Genomic DNA, 16,678 nt, shown 5'->3' on the forward strand with positions numbered 1-16,678 from the left:
GAGTGAGTCGGTGTATAATGTGTGAGTGAGTCAGTGCATGGTGTGTGAGTGAGTCAGTGCATGGTCTGAGTCAGTGTATGATGTGTGAGTGAGTCGGTGTATGATGTGTGAGTGAGTGAGCAGCAGCGTGAGTGAGTGTATGATGTGCGAGTGAGTGTATGATGAGTGAGTCAGAATAAGGTTGTGTGAGTGTATGATCTGAGTCAGCGCACGATGTGTTAGTCAGCGCATGATGAGTGAGTCAGTGTATGATGTGTGAGTGTATGATGTGTGAGTCAGCGTATGATGTGTGAGCGAGCCAGCGGCAATGTGAGTGAGTGTATGATGTGGGAGTGAGTCAGTGCATGATGTGTGAGTGAGGCAGTGTATGATGTGTGAGTGAGTCAGTGCATGGTGTGAGTGAGTCAGTGTATGATGTGTGAGCGAGTCAGCGGCAGTGTGAATGAGTGTATGATGTGCGAGTGAGCCAGCACACGATGAGTGAACCTGTGTATGATGAGTGAATGGGTCAGTGGTTGTGCGAGTGTATGATGTGTGAGTGAGTAAGCACATGATGAGCGAGTCAGTGCATGGTGTGAGTGAGTCAGTGCATGGTGTGAGTGAGTCAGTGTATAATGTGTGAGTGAGTAAGCGCATGATGGGCGAGGCAGTGCATGATGTGTGAGTGAGTCAGTGCATGATGTGTGAGTGAGTAAGCGCATGATGTGTGAGTGAGTCAGTGTGTGATGTGTGAGTGAGTCAGTGTATGATGTGTGAGTGAGTCAGTGCATGATGTGTGAGTGAGTCAGTGCATAATGTTTGAGTGAGTCAGTGCATGATGTGTGAGTTAGTCAGTGTATGATGTGTGAGTGAGTCGGTGTATGATGTGTGAGTGAGTCAGTGCATGGTGTGTGAGTTAGTCAGTGCATGGTGTGAGTCAGTGTATGATGTGTGAGTGAGTCAGTGCATGGTGTGAGTGAGTCATTACATAATGTGTGAGTGAGTCAGTGTATGATGTGTGAGTGAGTCGGTGTATGATGTGTGAGTGAGTCAGTGTATGATGTGTGAGTGAGTCAGTGCATGATCTGTGAGTGAGTCAGTGTATGATGTGTGAGCGAGTCAGCGGCAGTGTGAATGAGTGTATGATGTGCGAGTGAGCCAGCACACGATGAGTGAACCTGTGTATGATGAGTGAATGGGTCAGTGGTTGTGCGAGTGTATGATGTGTGAGTGAGTAAGCACATGATGAGCGAGTCAGTGCATGGTGTGAGTGAGTCAGTGCATGGTGTGAGTGAGTCAGTGTATAATGTGTGAGTGAGTAAGCGCATGATGGGCGAGGCAGTGCATGATGTGTGAGTGAGTCAGTGCATGATGTGTGAGTGAGTAAGCGCATGATGTGTGAGTGAGTCAGTGTGTGATGTGTGAGTGAGTCAGTGTATGATGTGTGAGTGAGTCAGTGCATGATGTGTGAGTGAGTCAGTGCATAATGTTTGAGTGAGTCAGTGCATGATGTGTGAGTTAGTCAGTGTATGATGTGTGAGTGAGTCGGTGTATGATGTGTGAGTGAGTCAGTGCATGGTGTGTGAGTTAGTCAGTGCATGGTGTGAGTCAGTGTATGATGTGTGAGTGAGTCAGTGCATGGTGTGAGTGAGTCATTACATAATGTGTGAGTGAGTCAGTGTATGATGTGTGAGTGAGTCGGTGTATGATGTGTGAGTGAGTCAGTGTATGATGTGTGAGTGAGTCAGTGCATGATCTGTGAGTGAGTCAGTGTATGATGTGTGAGTGAGTCAGTGCATGGTGTGAGTGAGTCAGTGTATGATGTGTGAGTGAGTCAGTGTATGATGTGTGAGTGAGTAAGCGCATGATGAGCGAGTCAGTATATGATGTGTGAGTGAGTCAGTGTATGATGTGTGAGTGAGTCAGTGTATGATGTGTGAGTGAGTCAGTGCATAATGTGTGAGTGAGGCAGTGTATGATGTGTGAGTGAGTCAGTGCATAATGTGTGAGTGAGGCAATGTATGATGTGTGAGTGAGTCAGTGCATGATGCGTGAGTGAGTCAGTGCATGATGTGTGAGTGAGTCAGTGCATGGTGTGTGAGTTAGTCAGTGTATGATGTGTGAGTGAGTCGGTGTATAATGTGTGAGTGAGTAAGTGTATGGTGTGTGAGTGAGTCAGTGCATGGTGTGGGTGTGATGTGTGAGTGAATCAGTGTATGATGTGTGAGTGAGTCAGTGCATGATGTGTGAGTGAGTCAGTGTATGATGTGTGAGTGAGTCAGTGTATGATGTCTGAGTGAGTCAGTGTATGATGCGTGAGTGAGTCAGTGCATGATGTGTGAGTGAAGCAGTGTATGATGTGTGAGTCAGTGAGTGATGTGTGAGTGAGTCAGTGTATGATGTGTGAGTGAGTCAGTGAGTGATGTGTGAGTGAGTCAGTGTATGATGTGTGAGTGAGTCAGTGTATGATGTGTGAGTGAGTCAGTGTCGGCTCCCTCTGATCGCGCCGTCGGCCCTCCCCCCGTCGCCCCGTGTAGACTTTACCGGTCACGTGTCCTTCGGGGTCAACCAGAGTGCCATGGGCCCTTGGTAACCCCATTCCCATGGCCGGCACTCTCACACCCCATCCTGTAGGGGGCGGCACTGCACGCAGAGCGTGGTGTCACTCAGCACTGTCAGACAGCGCTCACAGAGCCCCTTTAGGGCCGGTACTGCACGCACATCCACGTGGTGCCCGCGATGGCGATACATCGCACGCCGTGCCTCTCTAGAGCCGGCATTACACGCTAACAAAGTGAGTAAGAAGCGAGTAAAACCCCTATGCGTGCCTCAACAATAAACAAATAAATATCCAAGCACACCTATACAATATATACACCGCCTACACATTTACTGTAACAAACGGGGAAAAGGGATTGAAGAACAGAACAACAACAACAACACGAGAGAGAAAAGAAACCGCAGTAAAACGCGAACGCTCGGAACCCCCCTCCTCCATCACCAACCTCTCACCACCCTCACCGTGTAACAACACCCGCAAGCGCCATGAAGGCTAGGCTCAGCCAATAACTGATACGGCTTGCCGAGTGTGGCCGGGTGCCCAGGGGAGGTGAGCTCGCTTCTCCCTGGAGGTCCCGGCGGAGGGGTAGGGGGGGGGGAACATGCAAATGTCTTGTCGAACCGGGCTCCTCACAAAGAGCAAGTCGGCCGAGTGGACGGGCTCTCCTCTCCCGAATCCAGTGGCGATGGCGGAGGCGGCGGCTCGGGGGACGTTCGGCGCGCGGCACCTAAGGACCACGTGACTCTGCCGAGGACCGACCTCAGCGGTAACGCACCTCAGATCGCCGGTCACGTCGGACACTCGGCCCTCTGCGGTGTGGGGACGGAACGAACTCGCGCAGAGCGATGAAAGGCTTGAGGCGTGACGGACGAACAAACCAACTCTGCCGAAGCAAGCGAATCTGAACACACTGCGGTGGAAACGACCCGAATGACATCAACCGGCCCCCTCCATGGTTTAAATCATTTGGGCGACGTTCCCACTGGTACCTGTGGACAATGCAACCAGGTGCTGTCCCTTGGCGCCCACTCATGTGCCGAAGTGCGGGAACCCCTCAGCCGCTCATTTGCCAATTGGCCCAAATTGTAATATTTCCCTGTAAGCCTCCCAAAAAATTTGTTTAGCCTTGTTTGGCATGGCTAATAATTGGACATCAATCGGGGGGTTGTGTTCTCACCCGTACATTAAAAAGAAAGGTGAGTAGCGGGTGGATGCGTGAGGCGCCATCCTATATGCAGCCAGCAATCCGGGAATATGCAAATCCCAGTCAAGTTGGGACTCGCTGACCTGATGATTCAACATCGAGGCCAGAGTCCTTTGTTGCCGCTCAACCATTGCCATCCGTCTACGGGTGGTATGGTGTGTGGCGCAGTGCGTGAACCCTACTCCGTGAGCTGCAGAGACTGTGGTCAGACCGGTGGGGGAACGGGTTTTGGTGGAGAACACGCCAACCAGGTCTAGAGAAATGTAGGCTATTTATAGACGGACCTCTAACGGGATTGGCCCAGGGGCCGAACAATAGGCTGCGCAGCCCTATAAAATGAGTGCCTGAATCGGCAGTGGGGGCGCAACTCAGAAGCAGCAGCAGCAGCGGCGGTGGCGGCGGCGACGGCGGTGGCGGCGGCAGCAGCAGCAGGAGTGGCTGGGTGAGCTCCCAACCTCAAGGAGCGACACAAGTGAGGACCATGGGATCGTCAACTGTAAGTAGGAGTTGAGTGCTGTCTCCAACTCTACAGAATAGACATCGTACAGGAAAGCATTAGGTGATGGTATTATTTTTGTTACATGTTTCCAGCGGCTGACCTGGGGAGTGAACGAGGGCTGGTTGGACATCTGGGATCACAAGAGGCGTGCCGGGAGCATCAGGAGCAGGGACGCAAGCGAGCTGCAGCCTGGCACTGGCCAACAGCGAAGTCGGTTGCCATCGGGTTACCGGGGTGGCCGCTTGGGCGGCCCACGGACATCTCCCACTGTCCGAGCACGGGAACTCTGCGAAGCGGAGTTGCATAGGGGAGGTGGAAACCCCTGGAGGAGGAACGCGGGAACTCTGAAGCAGAGTTGCATTGGGGAAGTGGACGACCCCCCCCCTTTCCCCCCCCAAAAGCTTCTGTGTGTGTCTCGGGGAAGCAATAGGGACATTAGGTGTGAGTGGATGTGTATTGATTCTTATTCGGTTGATGTTCTTTGTGGTAGCCTGCTCCACAGCTGTAACTTCTCTGCCTTGGATGGTTGGCGTCAGCTCGGGAGTAATAAAAAGCTGACATCCCTAACAGCCGGGGCTCTGAGTGGTCGAACACCATCGCAACTCGATACACCCCAACCTTCAGCCCTCCTGATTAGGCATTGTAACATGGTGATGTGCGTATTTTCTTCGTTCCCAACAAATCGCATCCCTCGCGCAGCAATTTCGAAGAAAATGTTTTGCCCTGATCGGTCAAAAGACGTTCGGGAGCACCCCTGTCCATTACGAAGCCATTGTGGAACGCCTCGGTGATCGTTGGGAAGAGGCCAGGCCACTGGCCATCGTGAAAATTACTCGACTCCCACTAGCAAATATTTATTCCCATGTGGGGTAGTGGGAAATGGACCAAGAATGTCCAAAGCAACCAGTTCATTTACGCGGGAGACCTGAATCAATTGCAACGGTGGACAACAGGGTTTCGCCGGCGGTTTCCGCCTCGTGCACTGTACTCAACCTTTCAACAAATCACCGACATCTTCCACCATGCCGCACCAGAAGAAGTCCAGCTCAAGTGATGGCCGACGTCTTGTGCACAGTGCAACAGTTACTCGTGTACCGCCCAAATGACCTTACCCCGCAGGGCAGTGGGCACAACAATGTCATAACGGTGCAACCCACCGTCCCAATGCATGAGCAGTCTGCCTCTGAGAATGACAGAGGCAACACCCCGTCGATCCACACCCCCCGTCGGCCTCCTTGACCTGGCATCGCAATTTAAGCAGGGAAGCATCCTCAACCTGGAGGCGCCCCCGTTCTTCACGGTTCAGCCCAAAGACGGCGTCGCGCGCCACCGGACCCTCGGCCACCTCGGACGTTCCAACCTCGGCTGATGCCGCAAGAGGAGGGGGCGAGTGCTCGGCGGGCGGTTTACAGCGCCCAAAGCCCGAAAAGCACGCGCACCCATTGCTCGTTGGTAATCGCGACAGGGCAATCCGCGGTCGTGTGCCGGGAGCCTTTGCGATACGTAACATGAAAGGAATGGTCCCGGAGGACCTCGAACCAACGTGAAAGTTGGCCCAACTGCAGTTCAGTACGCAGCGCGTAGTGCAGCGCTGCATGGTCAGAGCGCACCTCAAAGCGTTTACCATACTCTTAGGGGCGATACTCTTGCACCAAAAATACAGTAGCTAACAGTTCTCAACGTGTGACACAGTACCATTGTTTCGGCTGGAGATAGCACTCTGCTTCCATATGCGATGACACTCTTGACGCCATTGACAACTTAAACGGGACAGTTCCAAGTCCGGTGTTACTAGCGTCTGTATCAAGGACAAACGGCAAGGAAAAATCGGGATATCGGAGGGGAGGGGCCTTCACCAAGCCATCCCGGAGCACAACAAATGCGGCCTCCTCCTCCCCGCAATGGAATTTCTGACCCTTTGCCCTCAAGGCGTGGATCAGTTTAGCGATGGTAGCAAACCCGGCGACAAAACGGCGGTAATAGGACGCAAATCCTATGAAACTGCGCACCTCCCCCACTTGCATGGGGGTCGGCCAAGTACGGACACACGCGGTCTTGTCCGGGTCAGCCGCAATACCCGATTTACTTACTATGTGGCCAAGATACCTTACCGATTTTTGGAGGTGACACTTCTGCGGTTTAAACTTCAAGTTGGCCGCACGCATCTTGAGAAAGACGGCACACAACCGTTCGATGTGTTCGTCAAACGTACGGCTGAAAGCGATAACATCATCGAGGTGGTAGATCAGGCACGGGTCCCACTGGAGAACAGCCAGAACCAGTTCCATCAATCGCTGGAACGTAGCCGGCGCGAAATGAAGACCCATCGGAAGCCATTTAAATTTGAACAAGCCTTGCGGTGTATGAAAGGCTGCTTTGGGCTTGTAGGCTTCATCTAGTGGCAACTGCCAAAACCCGGACAGGAGGTCAAGAGTGAAAAAGAACCATGGTCCTGCTATAGCATCCAGAGAGTCGTACATCCGAGGTAGAGGGCACGCGTCAGCAACAGAGATCTTTTAAGCTTATGGAAGTCCACACAGCAGCACAAGCTACCATGCTGCTTTTTAACAAGTACAATTGGGGCTGCCCATTGGCTCGTGGACAATGAAACAATATACCGTGGCTAACATTTGCTCAACCGCCAGCCGAACGTGTTCTTTTTCCATAGGGCTCAGCCGGTAGGGATTCTGCCGGATGGGAGCGGCGTCACCCGTATCAATGTGATGACTCAAAAGCGTAGTACGGCCGATGTCAAATTTCCCTTTGCTAAAAACATCATAATATTCACGCAAAAGTGCCCTCAATTTCCCCCTCTGGACCTCGGACAATTCCACTTTTCCGAACAAAACTTATCTATCCACCCTCCATCAGAACTCTTGTGCGGCCGATTATTTGATGCGGCACCCACACTGCCAACGATGCTTCCCTCACAAAGTGCTGGCGACGCATGAGCTAGCACGGTACCTTTTTGAATGGCCGACGTCTCTAATCCTGCGTTAAGGACCTGAATAAAGGGTTCCTGACCATTGGATACCAACGTCTGGGCCCCTACAAACGACAATCCACGACTGACTTTATTAGGTGGGTGCCAAGAGGATGCCTCCCGCTGTCGCCTCCTGGTCTGACAGCTTCTGCAGTCGCAAGGGGACCAACATTTGCACGCCAGGGGGAATCTTACCGTCCTACGTGCACGTGCCTGCACGGTAGCGTAAGCTGTCCACAAGCGAGTGGGAGAAGGCATGAATGCCATTCGATGGCCGGATGGTAATTCAATGCACCCTTTGTCGATCAAAATTTTCAGAGGCATCCTCCCCCAAAAGTCAGTCCCAAGTAAGCAAGGAATAACAAGGAATGTCGACACAAGAACCGGCCCCGTCAATTTGACATCCACAATGCACACCTCCAATGTTATTCTACCAATGATGCCCAATGAGCCGCCATTTGCGGCGAAACACGGAGCTTCGACAGGACATTTAGGGGGTAAGATGTTATAAATCAATTCTGAGATGATGGTCACTGACGCACCGGTGTCAACGAGCACCCTGATCTCAACCCCCTCTATCAACCCAATAACAGCGGATGAACCTGCGGTCGCGGCAACCACTCTGTGGGTCAGCTCCGACCACTGACCCGGTCGGAGCAGCCGGTCGGCCCGATGAAAGTCCGAACCCTCCCAGCACCGATGCACGACCGGAACAGAACCCGAATGAACGAGATGCGTGAGGTGGAATCAGGTGCCGAGTGCGAGATGTGTCGCGACTCGCCTTTGGGTGTAGCGAATTGGAGGACGCGGCAGCCCGGCGAGACGTAGCACACAACGGGCCCGCTCCCAGGACGAGGAGATGTCTTCCGCTGCCGTTGGTCGTCCGCCCGTCGCACCACGCCGTGCCCTCGCCAGCCTCCTCCCTGGGTCGATGCGCTGGCTGGGACGGGCTCCACCTCTTCAGGTGTATCGCGCGCCTCTCGAGCCGCGGTGCACGCCGCCAACACCTTGTGCCGTTGCAAGAGCTGTTGCGCCAGATGCACCTTGCAACCTTGATGGATGATGGATCGTCGTCGTCGTCGCCGACAGCTGGCAGGACGATGTTGAGGTCCTTGGCTAAAGCCAGCAATCTCTCGAGGACCAGCGCGTCGATTCCGTCGTGGTCCATCGTTGGAAAGGCCGCCTTCGCTAGCGCCAAAAGTGCGCTATGGAAGGCGAGAGGCGCGTCGGTTTCCCCTTTCCCTCGCGTAGCGAACCTGTGGCGGACGTTCGACGGCAGCGTGTACATGGCCGCCGTCTGGTCAAAGGCTTGAGTCGGCGTGGCTCCTCTCCGACGGCGGGATGGTGAGAAACGCCGCCAGGGCGTCGTCATCAAGGGCGGCGAGCAGTGCTCGCCGTGCCTCCACCTCCGCGCACCCCGCGAAGTTCGCGTTCATCAGGAACCGCCGCTTGAAGGCGACCCAGTCGCCTCCGGCATCGGTAAGTTACTTATCGAAAGGCAGTCGTCGCCGGAACGATGGAACGTCCGCGGGCGATTTGGACGCATCTTCGGATTTTGGGCGGGCTCCGCGCTCCGCGCTTCTGACAAGATGGCGGCCTCAAGCGTGGGCTGCGCCGCAGAGGTTCCCGCTTGGTGGGAAATGGCGGCGGGAACTTAGTTTCCACGCGGCTCCACTGCACCTGCGTCCACCGCTGGCTCCTGGTGGTGGAGCTCCGCGACGATGTCCACGCCGCGGCTTGGGGGGAGCGCTCTTTCCCCGACGGCGGTGAGCCGTCGTGCGCCGGGTCGGTTCCCTGCTCCTCGCCTCCGTCCTCCGGGGTCACCATCCCCGGGGCTGTTAGAGGGATGAGGTCTTCATCTTTATATTCTTAGCTCTTTCGGTAAAGTCACGTTGAAGGGAAACAATAAAATAATACAATATATATAAAACAATAAAAATTCTCACGACGTTTCGACCATGTGTTGCAGTCGAAACGTCGTGATAATTTTATTGTTTTATATTATTATTATTTTATTGTTTCCCTTCAGCGTGACTTTACCAAAAGAGCTAAGAATATGAATCACTGCAGTCACGAAAGCTTTAAATCTTCATCTTTGTTGTCTGACTTCCTGGTACATAGTCTACGTCACGTAGCCATGACCTAAGATTTATAACTTGACTAGAGAATGTTTGGCCACTTCCGACACTCGTTGTAGCGATATTCTTGGTTCTTTTGGTAAAGTCACGTACACTGTAGATAGAAAATACAAATAAAATTAAAAATTAAATTAAATTAAAATTAACGATAAAAATAATAAATTGAAAATAATAAAAGCAAAAAACCCGCGACATTTCCATCGCAAAGCAAGTGGTCTGCGACCCTTACAGAATAGGGTGTGAGTGGGAAGGGGGTTACCAAGGGCCATGGCACTCTGGTTGACCCCGAAGGACACGTGACCGGTAAAGTCTACACGGGGCCCCCAGGTCGGGGCTAGCGGTGGTCACGTGTCAGGGACAAGAACCTGCTCGAGGATTCTAGAAGGTGGGCGTGGCTAAGGGCAGAGCCATCCCCGCCGCCACAGAGGATATAAGCCGGGTCCCCGAGCGGGACCGGCTGCTGTTGTTCATCCTGAAGAATCTACGTTCTACGTTCCTACAAGAGTCACCGACACGTGGACCTGGGCCAGGGACCGGTCCGTCGTAGCTAATGCCAGTGTAATTAGTGCAGTTCGCCTTGTGGTCCACCACCATAGGTTGTCAATGTGTTAAGGGGTAGCATCCCGTGTGTTGGGTTTAATAAATGTGTTGACTCCAAGAAGTGCACCTGCGACTCAGTTGAACTCACTACAACTGGATTTTGACTTAAAACTTTCGTGACTGCAAGAATTAATATTCTTGGTTCTTTCGGTAAAGTCACGTAGGTATAATTTTTTATATATATAAATAAAAATAATAAATTGAAAATAATGAAAGCGAAAAACCCATGACGTTTCCATCGCAGCACAAGCGGTCTTCATCAGGCGGAGAGAAAAGAGGGGACAAGCCTCCAAATGCAACTCCTTATAAGGGCTTCCAAAGTGAGTGGGCGGGGGACGAGAGGAGAGCTGCGCGGTGCAAACAGCACGGGCGGGGCAGCCAATCAGCCAATGCCAATGTAGGAGTAGACAATGGGGGGGGAGGAAGGGGGGTAGAGATAAGGGGGAGAAAGAAGGGGGGGTGGAGATAATAGGAGGAGAGAGGGGGGGTAGAGAACGGGGGGGGGGGCATTGCACCTCGCTACACCCATCCACATTGCTGACGGTAGAGGTTGACAAGAAAACACAAATCATGTCATGACCCAAAGTGTTTGATGACATCTTTCCAATGATTGCTGAGTTTAAAACCGTCTCGGTTGAAAATTGTGTCTTTATATATATGGATGGCTTCATGAACGAATCTTTGTTGATAGCCAGTCGGCTTGCAAGGTACCATCGTCTTAGAGAAATCAATTTCATGTGAGCCAGCCACATTAAAGTAATGATCAGCCACGGCAGAAGTTTTGGTCCTACCGTGTTTCAGATCTGCGTTATGTTCACGAACACGGTCTGAGACATGTCGTTTGGTATCTCCAATGTAACTGCTGCCGCAGATACAGCCTAGTTTGTATACGCCGGGATATTGCATGTCAGGAATCTTGTCCTTCACAGATGGGATCAGATCACGAATTTTATGCACTGTTAAATCGGACCTGGATCTTGTGTTTGTTCAAGATTTGGGAAATATTTTTGGTTATCCCTGCTATGTAAGGCAAGGTGATGGTTTTGATTGGATCTTCAGATGGCTCCTTCCTCACGGTTGGGGTGATGGCCTTGCGGATTGTGTAGTCAGAATATCCATTCGCCTTGAGAGCCTGGTGTACGTGTAGTGACATTGTGAATGTCACCGTGTAATGCCGGCTCTCGCGAGGCACGGCTTGTGATGCATTGTCATCGTGGACACTCCGTAGGTGGGTGTAGTACCAGCCCTAGAGGGGGCTCGGTGAGCGCTGGGATAGCGCTCAGTGGCACCACGTGTGGCGTGCAGCGCTGACTCCTACAGAAGGGAGTGTGAGAGTGTCAGCCATGGGATGAGGTTACCCTAGGCCATGGCACTCTGGTTGACCCTGGAAGGCACGTGACCAGTAAGATCTACACAGGAGCCCCAGGCGTGGGCTAGGCGGTGGTCACGTGTCAGGGTGAGATCCTACGGGTAGGGTCGAGAAACCCCAGGAGGTTTCTCGAAGGTGGTCGTGGCCAAGGGCGGGGCCAGCCACGACCCGGGACCATACAAACCAGGGTCCCCACAGGGACCGGGGCTCAGCGTTGCTCTCGTCATCTGAAGATCTACGATCTACGTCCAAGAAGAAGTCACCAACGCGTGGACGAGGACCCAAGCCAGGGTCCTGTCCATAGTAGCTACTCCCAGTAACTGGTGTAGTTAGCCTGGTGGTCCATCACCATAGGTTATCTGGTAAAGGGGCAGTAATCCCTTTGTGTTACGTGTTGGTGTCAATAAATGTGTTGCCTCCAAGAAGTGCGTCTGCGACTCAGTTGAATCCACTACGTACGTGTTTGAGTTAACTGGTCATGTGTTCATGGTCGGAGATACATTGAGCTCTATGGTGTAGCGTTTTGAAGAGGGAATTCTTCTGGGAAAGATGGTGGTGGGAATCAGGCTTTAGGTAGGCGTCAGTATGGGTTACTTTCCTGTAGACAGAGTGGCTCAATTAGCCACCTGGTCTCTTTTTGATTATGACATCCAAGAAAGGTAGCATGTCATCCTTTTCTACCTCCATGGTGAATTTGATTGTTGGGTGTATGGAATTGATGTGGTTGAGGAATTGTTTCAGAACCAGTCGGCCATGTGGCCAGATGACAAACGTATCATCCACATATCTCTTCCACTATGCAGCTCTGAAGGGTTTGGAACACATCGCTGCAGACGTGACAAGATCTGAAATCGCTGCAACCCTCAAAAGCGCTAAGATACTGGTTTTGATATTCAGTGTCTCGTCAGCAGTCGGGCTGGCTTGCTTGAACCAATAAACTAAACTATTTTTATTCTACCAGGTAAGGCCCACTGAGCAATCCAGCTCTTTTCAGAAGCGACCTGGCCACAAATGATAGCTGAACGGAATGGCTTATCAAGTGGAAATTTATGACAGTATGCCATATACTCTAGACGCGGTGATGTTGATTTTAAACGTGGAGGGGGAAAAACCGAGAACCCGGAGAAAAATCCACGCGACCACGGGGAGAGAGACACGCAAACTCACCTTGAATCTCACTCGCCCACTTATTTCCTCGCTCACTCATTCACTCGCCCACCCACTCATTCACTCACCGTGTATATTGCTCACGCACTCACCCACTGATTTCCCCGCTCACTTATTGACTCACCTACCTGCGGAGAGAGACACGTAAACTCCAAATATACAGCAGCAGCAGCAGGCGTCAGGGTCGGTATCGAACCCGTGACCTCCTGCGTACCAGGCGAGGCAGGTCACATCTCGCCACCGTGGCACCGCCAGCTGTCGATGGGCAAGGACGGGTTTCGACATTCGGTGTCTCATCAGCAGATTGCGCGTGACTCGAGTTCATGAAAAGTTGCTGGCAGGAAGGCCCCGAGCAAGGACCCCTCCCCCCCGCCCCGAGGAAGAACCCAGAGGTCTGATAAGTTCGGACCGGATGTTTTCCATTTCCGCTCATTCATTATCAGAACAAAGGGGGACATCACGTGGTGCGTAAACACCGGGGTGGGGTGGGGGTTTGAGGGGACATGAGGTCAGCACAAACCCCCCCCCACCCACCCCCTCACCCCCCGCTACCCCCCACGATCATAAAGTCCGTAACAAAAACCTCAACACGTTTGCCGCGTCAATAACACGACTGCGCTCGCGCGTGTGTGTGTGTGGCCGTGTGTGGCCGTGTGGCCTTAAAAACAAATGTTTATCGTAGACGACGTTTCGAGCTATGGCCCCTCTTCGCAGCACGTACACGGAGAAACCAGAAGGGAGACAGAGTGGGTGGACATTATGGGGTGGAGACTGCACCGCGCACAACTTTTACAATGAGATTCATATTCGGCACCTCCACCCGCCACATCCACTCCATCTCTCTCCTGGCCTCTCCCTATCCACGTGATATGAATAAGGACCCCACCTCCTCTCCCCACACACACACACACGGAACGTCTTGTAATGTTCGTTGGTTGTGCACCACGGTGCCTAGGAGATGTTAACTACCTCGCCTGGTATACACGAGGTCGTGGGTTCGATCACTGACGATGCCAGCTGCTGTATATGTTGGAGTTTGCGTGTCTCTCTCTCTTTCTCTCTGAGACCGCGTGGATTTTTCTCCGATTCCTCTGGTGTTTTCCCTCCACGATGTAGAATCAACATCACGCGTTTAGAGTACCCACGTGACAAGCCACTTCGTTGAGCTATCATTTGTGATTGCCAGGCCGCTTCTGATAAAGAGCTTTGTGGCTCAGTGGGGTCTTACCTGGTGAAATAAAAAAAAACATGTTTAGTTCGTAGTGTAGTTTATGCACCGCTGCCCATGCAAGCAGCAATCACGAGATGTAATTTGTGTAATGAAATAAACAAATGTTCCATTTTTAAAAAAAGGTGTTATTCTGTTCCAGAACGGCCTCATCGGCTTTTGAATCAAATATAATGATAGCGTGCATTGTATATTCGGCCAGTCCTCGTTCAACGCGTGTTCACACAACGCGGGACACGCCCATTCTAGCGCGATACACGCGCGTTATAATGCGGTTTCTGAGAATACATAAAGACCTGTACATATATAGATTTATATACACGCATGTATTTACGTGTATACATTGTCTATGTATACACATACACACACACACGTAACTATAAATATATTCAAACATAAAAACAAAGGTCCCCCGATTAGCCTTAATCGACTGCAGGGGGCAAACGCTGTACGGGAGTAGCACCTAATGAAGGCCGGCACACAGAGGGGGAGTCCCGGTTCGGTTATTCGTCACAGCTCTTGCTAGTTTGAGGCCGTAGAGCAGGGGGCTAACTACTCCACCGTAAAGGCGACAGGCACCGTTCGCCACTGAGCGACGATGACGGCACCACGGCGCTTCTTGCGCCAGGCTAGGTGCACTGTGAGGCCGTCACGCGGAGTGTGGAAGGCTCGTCATGGGGCAGCAGGTCAGGTCAAAGGCCCAGGTGCCATGGGATGACTGGCTGAGATGATTAGCCGATGCACCACCTGTGCCCCCTATTGCGCCAACTCGCTGTGTTTTAATTCGCCCGGTGCTCCGCTCGTTGTTGTTGGCATCACTCCTCTGCTCTCCGTTGTTGTGAGGGCGACTGCCTTCAAATCCCACACTCTTACACACTCTTACATAACAACCGCCATTCGCCACGAAAGTGACGGTGACGTCACCACGGCGCTTGTGCCAGGATATGTGCATGTTGAGGCCACGTGAAGTGTCGAGCGCCCGCTGGCAGGAGGTGACAGGGCAGACCCAGGTGCTACGGGTCGACTGACTGGGATGAGTGGCCGATGCACCACCTGTGCCCCTACTGTGCCAACTTGCTGTGCTTTAGCTGTTCGGCGCTCCGCTCGTTGTTGTGAGCTTCACTTCTCTGTCCTCCTTTGTTGTTGGAGGGCGACTGCCTCCAACTGCCCAGTAGCATCCTTCACGAGCCTCCTCCACAGAGGCCGATCTTGACACCGCTGGTACCAGTCATTAGCAAGTCCATTCTACTCCACATCCTCTTGTACCACATAAATTAATTTCATTTCTAGCCTGTGCCGCGCCCGTTTAGCCACCTCGATCTGGCCGAACAAAAGCTGTTTAGGCATGCGGTGGCATGGGCATGCCAGCTACATGACCCAGCCAACGAAGCCTTGCCTGCCGGAGGAGCTCACCGATGGGACTTTGTCCAGATTTTTCAAGCATTTGTGAGCTCCTCACACAATCCAGCCTGGTTAAACCCAGGATCGATCGTAGGCAGGGCAACCTAAATGTAAAGAAGGGAGGGAATGACTGTGGCCGAGAAGACCTGAAATTTCGTGCGGAGTGACAGATCTGGTAGCTTCCACACAGCGTTACGCAACCGATGAAAATATATTGCTGCTCGACTGATTCGGAGTGAGACCTCTGCTGTCAAACCGGAGCCGGTCATGAGCACACTACCCAGATATGGGACACTCTCAATTCTCTCCAACTGCCCCATCACCAAATGAGAGTTGTGAGGGGTGGAGTGTCTGATGGTACAAATACCCAGTGCTTAGTTTTGGTGGGGCTGATGGTAAGGCCCCACCTCTTAGTGGCAAGCTCCAGGTTCAGCAGCAGCGTCTCCAACTCGTCCTCTGAGTGAGCAGCAATTACCAGTTCATCGGCATACATAACGTGGTTGACCAATATGGAGGCATCCCAATAGGGAGGAATCCCTTGACCGCACCCGGGCATCGATCAGCCTCCCATTGTAAAAATAGATGTTAAATAATGTGGGAGCCAGAGGACATCCCTGTAATACCCCAAGGTGAACAGGGAATGGCTCCGACTCCCGGCCACGTCGTTTTACCCGGGCCCACTCACCATCATGAAGGTCCTTAATGATCATGAGCAAAGAGTCAGGGACTCCAAAAGCATGAAAAACAACCCAGAGCCCAGGCCTGCTGATGGTATCATAGGCCTTGTCCAGGTCAATAAAGCAGAGATGTCGGTCCTGTTGGATATTCCTACACCTCTGCTGTCGCAGACAAACAAAATATGGCATCTGTGCAGGACCGCCCTTTCCTAAAACCACCCTGAGGCTCCACAAGCCTCTCCTCAGTGTGCCTGGCAAGGCGATGTTGAATAATCCTTGCCAGGACCCTTCCCGGCATACTGAGGAGTCTGTGCGGTCCCCCCTCTTAAAGAGGGGGACCACCAGGGCATCCTTCCAATCCTGCGGAACCCGTCCAGTGGTCCAGACTGTTGCTATGATGTCATATAGGGTAGTCTGTGCACAAACGCCACCCTCCCTCAGCAGTTTGCTTGGGAGATCATCTCTGCCCAGTGCCTTTCCTGGTCTGGATCGCCTTAAGTACTTCCTCAACAGATGGCACCTCAGCCAGCCACTCACAGAGGGTGACTTCTTCTTCAATATTTGAGGCACCGCAGCCTCAGCAGGGTCATCCTCACTTTGTGCCACGATGTTTTCCAGGCTGAGGGATTTCTCCTCCCCCAGGACCTCACAAAAATGCTCGGCAAATCTGCAAACCTGTTCCTGGGGGTCGGAGATTGGATCACCGTTCTTTCCCCCAATGATGGTAATAGTTGTGGCGTTGCAAGTTACTTTTTTACGGAATTTAAAGAGCGATTTGTGATCGCGGGCCACTGAGGAAGATTCCATCTCCTCAGCAACCCGCGACCACCATCCTTGCAGTGCCTCACGGCTCTCCAAACCTCCGAGCGAAGG

Source organism: Petromyzon marinus, chromosome 21 (assembly GCF_048934315.1).
Source record: "Petromyzon marinus isolate PM22_M1 ecotype Great Lakes invasive population chromosome 21, UKy_Petmar_22M1.pri1.0, whole genome shotgun sequence".
Taxonomy (NCBI): Eukaryota; Metazoa; Chordata; class Hyperoartia; order Petromyzontiformes; family Petromyzontidae; genus Petromyzon; species Petromyzon marinus.